This window comes from Sapajus apella, unplaced genomic scaffold (assembly GCF_009761245.1).
Source record: "Sapajus apella isolate SASKATOON/1434 unplaced genomic scaffold, GSC_monkey_1.0 scaffold6, whole genome shotgun sequence".
Taxonomy (NCBI): domain Eukaryota; kingdom Metazoa; phylum Chordata; class Mammalia; order Primates; family Cebidae; genus Sapajus; species Sapajus apella.
In genome coordinates, this window is record NW_022436946.1 from 1,128,863 (window position 1) to 1,133,842 (window position 4,980).

The 4,980-nt window shown below is 37.8% G+C and overlaps 1 pseudogene; it reads right to left on the reverse strand.

The window, feature by feature from the left end:
- Positions 1 to 3,736: 3,736 nt before the first annotated feature.
- On the reverse strand, positions 3,737 to 4,288 carry LOC116549154 (annotated as a pseudogene).
- Between the last annotated feature and the right edge of the window lie 692 nt (positions 4,289 to 4,980).

A 4,980-nucleotide genomic window follows, 5' to 3' on the forward strand; every position in this document is an offset into this window, starting at 1 on the left:
CCTGTAAAACATAAATAGATCATGGCTATTGTGTGCTCAGAATCGCCCAAAGATCTCCCGTGTCACAGAATAAAAGCTAAAGTCTATGACAAACCCTTTGTAACCTGGCATCTCTGATCTTAGTGCTCCCCTAGTTTACTTCTCCGCTGCTCACTTTCTCTTCTTATTCCACCAGTCTCCTTTCTGTGCCTGGGCACATCTGGCTTGCTCGTGCCTTAGCGCCCATGCATCTACTGTTTCATAAGCCTAGAAGGCAGCTTATCCTGGTATCCACGTGGCTCTCCCTTTTCTTCTTCTTCACAGTTTTACTCAAATGTCACCTTCTCTCATCTCCCTATTTTAAATGGCATCCTTCTAGTCCCCTTCTCTGCTTTATTTTTCTCCATAGTGCTTCTCGGTGTTCAACATATAATATATTTTCCTTACTTATTTTGTTTACACTCTCTCTCCACTAGAATGTAAGATCAAGCTGAACATTTTGCCCGCTTTGTTTACCTCTGAAGAAATTGAAATAGTGCCTGACATACAGTAACCACTGAAAAAAATAATATGTTGAATGAATGAATGAATGAATGAATGGATCATTCTCAATGACTTCATCATCTTTACAGATCTTAATTTAGCCAGTTCACTCACTGGTGGACATTTGTTTTGATTTGTTTTCATTATGAAAAAAGCATCCTCAAATATCCTTGTGAAAACATTTTTGGGGACAATCTTCTAATCCCAATGGAACTCACTTTTCCTAAAAGAGAAAATGAAGTTGAATAGCTACAACAACACTTATAAACAGAACATTGTTATGACTTTATCTTAGGGCTACAAAGCTTGGAAAAGACACATGAGAATATAGATGTCAACTGAAGAACCGCAAATAAATTTCTTTCTCAAAACGTCTAGGTGAGGTTTGTGTGAAGGCATGCTGAAATACATGAAGGAAGTTAAGAGAAAAGTTCTTATCTTTCTCCTGTGTACAATCCATCTTCCCTCTTCGTTATTTACTGTCTTGGCAACAGTGGAGAAACTCTAATTTAACTTTGACTCCTCTTTAATCCCCACACCGCACTCCATCATAGGGTGTCATCTTAGTGTGTGAATTCTGGTGCTTATTATCTCTTACATTTTTCTTTTCCGTATTTCCCTTCCCAGTCCCTGCCTACCCTATTTATCTCTCACCTTAGCTGAATCCCTGCAAAGCTAAAAGCCAAAAGAAAAGGCAAAAGAATCATTTCCCCAAACTATTTTCCCAAATTCTGTACCCAGAGGGATTCTAACCTGGAAACCTCCTTGCAGAATGAAACAATGTCACCCGGGGTCTGGAGCACATTGGGGTTAGGTCACTGAGAAATGTTTAAATTAAAGTAGGACTGGGCACAGTGACTCATGTCTGTAATCCCAGCTACTCAGAGGGCTTGAGCCCAGGAGGTCGAGGCTGCAGTAAGCTGTCCTCACACCACTGCACTCCAGTCTGGGCAACAGAATGAGATCCTATCTCTGAAAAAGAAAAATGTTGCCCCAACTGCATGAGTGATTTTGTTTACGAAAACATGCGAGACATTTTTGGGGGACCCCAGGAAATATTTCGATGGAATTTAGAGGTACCCAAGGTCTTGCACAAGCAGGTAGGGGTAATAAGTGATTACATGGATTAGTGCTGTTACTGTAACAACATCTGTGTACCTCCGGTGAGGTCTGCATTAGCTAGAGACAAATGCAGTGACATTTTGCCTCTTAAGCTAGCAACCAGCACTGAATTGTTTTTTATTTGTCAGCCCCTGCTTGTCAGAAACAATTGGAAACTCCCTCACCCGTAGTTTCAAGATGTTTGTAAATTTTCTTTTTCGTTTTAGGTACTTTATAGTCTAAGAATAAATTTTATCTCCGGCTCATCCTCTAGACAAGTGTCTAATGCCTTTGTGAATTTCTAATTCAGAACATTAATTCCCCCCTCTGAGTTAGCCTTGTATAAACAAATGATTATAGAAACGATAGAACAAATGTCAAAGTAAAATATTAAAGGGTACAGAATTTCACAAATGAAAAGACACAAAAGTGTTGCAATCTGGGTGGGGCAGAGACTTGGAGAGGAGTGTGGGTATGCAGAAAAGCATTTTGAAAGTATTTCAGCAAGTGATTGGGTAAGAAGACAGAGTCTAAGTTTAAACCAGGGCTTGGCTTGTTGGCCTGTGGCTTGGGCAGTATCATCTGGTCAGCAGTGGCCAGTCCAATGTCAAAATCTCTAAGTGGACACATCCTAGCTCCTGTGGCCAGCCAGAGGTGCTAATGCTTGTCTTCACCGGGCAAGTTGGTAAATCCAGAATAAAAATTCTGATGTAATATTGCTATTGTTATGTAAGACATGTATTTGTAGGGATTGTATGAATGTAATAAGTTTTGTCATTTACTATACTACTTTAAATATGCCTTATCTGATTTTAAGATATGTGAGATTAAAGTAATTGACTTTATTATGTTTTAAAGTTTATTAAAGTTATAATATAGTTTGAATGCTAGGAACGAATGTTCTCATTAAATTTATTAAATCTGCATGATAGGCGTTTGAGCAATTCAGATATATTAAATACCTAATTGTAGTTCAAAGTGTTTAAGAAAATTTTGTTAGTTATTTCAGAGAGAAAACTTGGTTTTTAACTTGGTTTTAAACATTTATCAAGAAACGTGAAAATAGCTGTTCTTATTTTTGGACAATTGCTGTATTTCTAAATAAAAAAGGAAGAAGATTTAAGTGTTCAAAAAAATGGAGATTTTCTTAATTTACAGCTTTAATAACATGAATACTATAGTCAATGATTGGGCAAGCAGACCGAATCTTTCTTTCTGGACATAAAACCTCTCGTTTTTAAGAAGTCCATTGATGATTCCCATTGTGATATCAGAGATACAGAGTAACTTAGGTGCTTGAGATAGAAAAAGCTAAGGGGAAACCTTAGTAAGTTGTCATTGTTTTTTAAAATCCCTCTCCAATATCCAGATTAACATAGTCTTTGTTCTCTTTGTAATCTTCACATCGAAGCATGCCTTTTATTCATCTTTGCTTCTTCCCTCCTTGGGGATACCATCAGACAGCATGTATAAATACAGAATGTAATTTTTTCTACCTGGATTCCTAAAGGGGAGTTTATTGTAAACATCTCTATTTCTTTCTAAACTCTTTTACCTCTTTAATTTGCCTTCTAACCTCACTTTTGTCCCCTTGAGTCTATTCCCAACAAGCAATTTACTTACATAGAATTCCTAGTGGTTCATAAAAAAGTGTCCAGAAGAAACAAGATTTGGAAGCTGACTTTAAATGATCATAAAAATAAAGATTTTTTTTTTTTTAGTTTAATGTATTTTAATAGCAAACGTAACAGGAACAGCACAGAAGACAGACAACATTAAAAACATGTGCTTGCATGTAGGACAACTCAGTTGGAAAAGTATAGTGAGTAGATGGAATCTGCCATATGAGAAAAATACTACAAACACCATTTAGTTGCCGTCAATAAGAAATTCGCTTGTTTTAAAAAAGTCCAAATGCTGGCATTGTCCAGAAAAATTTAACCGGTTTATTTATAATTATTATAAAGTTGAACCGCTGAAACTTGTTCACTAAAACATTTTAACTTGCATTAATGCTTTATGTCTCTGCATTTATATAAAAAATTCACACACAAATGAAAATGGAAAAACTGCCAATACCCGATTTCTGTCCCCTATTTTTCCACTCACAATCATATACTTAGGCAGCTTTTGACCCCATGGAAAAAAAATTATCTAATGTTCAGAACTACCAATAACAGGAAGAAGAGAAAATTTTTTTTGGAGAATGGAATGTTTCCCATCATAGTGGATTCTTAAGCATGTTCTCCACGTGTGCGGCGTGCTAGCTGCGTGTCTTGGCATAATTGTTACGCCTTTGGCATGGATAGCACAAAGGTTGGTGTCTTCAAAAAGGCCAACCAGATAGGCTTCACTTGCCACCTGCAAAGCACTGACAGGTGCGCTCTGGAAGCGCAGATCTGTTTTAAAGTCTTGAGCAATTTCTCGCACCAGATGCTGGAAGGGAAGTTTGCGAATCAGAAGTTCAGTGGACTTCTGATAATGTCTAATTTCACGGAGTGCCACAGTACCAGGCCTGTAACGATGAGGTTTCTCCACCCCTCCAGTAGAGGGCGCACTCTTGCAAGCGGCTTTTGTAGCCAGTTGCTTCCTGGGTGCTTTACCACCGGTAGATTTGCAGGCAGTCTGCTTTGTACAAGCCATGGTATAGAGACCTCCTTACTTACCCCTCTTCTTCAGCTGGAGCTCGGTGTGTGAGAAGTGACACTGGCGGTAGAGAGCGACTAAAAATAGAGATTCTTAATGTATAGCTTCAATAATTTGAATACAAATTTTAAATCCTGCTATAGTCAATGATCGGGCAAGCAGACAGAATTTTTCTTTCTGGACACAAAAGCTCTAATTTTTAAGAACTCCATTCATAATTCCTGTTGTGATCTTAGAGACACAGAGTAACTTAGTCCACACAGATCGAGTTCCATACTGGGGAAGCGTGTCCTGGGGGAGGGGTTGTGCATGTGCCGTTCCCAAACGGGTCATGCTGTTCCTAGACTCTGACTGTAATGACCTTTCCTTGCTTTGTCTAACTCACTCCTCATTTTTCAAAGTTTCATCTTTTCACAGCTGCTTGAATTCTTCAAGGTCTTTCTTCTCCTCTACATTATTTAGACTCATCCATATTGCCATATGTAGTTATTTAATATTCATTCCATTCTATGAATGTGCCACTGTTATTTCTTCCTTTCACTGTTGATGGAAGTTTCAGGTTGTTTTCAGTCTTTTTATTTATGATAAGCAATTTCTGTTATAAATAATCTTATACTTATCACCTGTTTACATATGCAAGAATTTTGCTAGTATCCATAAATATCTAGGATTAGAATTGAAGGGTGAATTCAAATAGGTGATGGCAAAGGT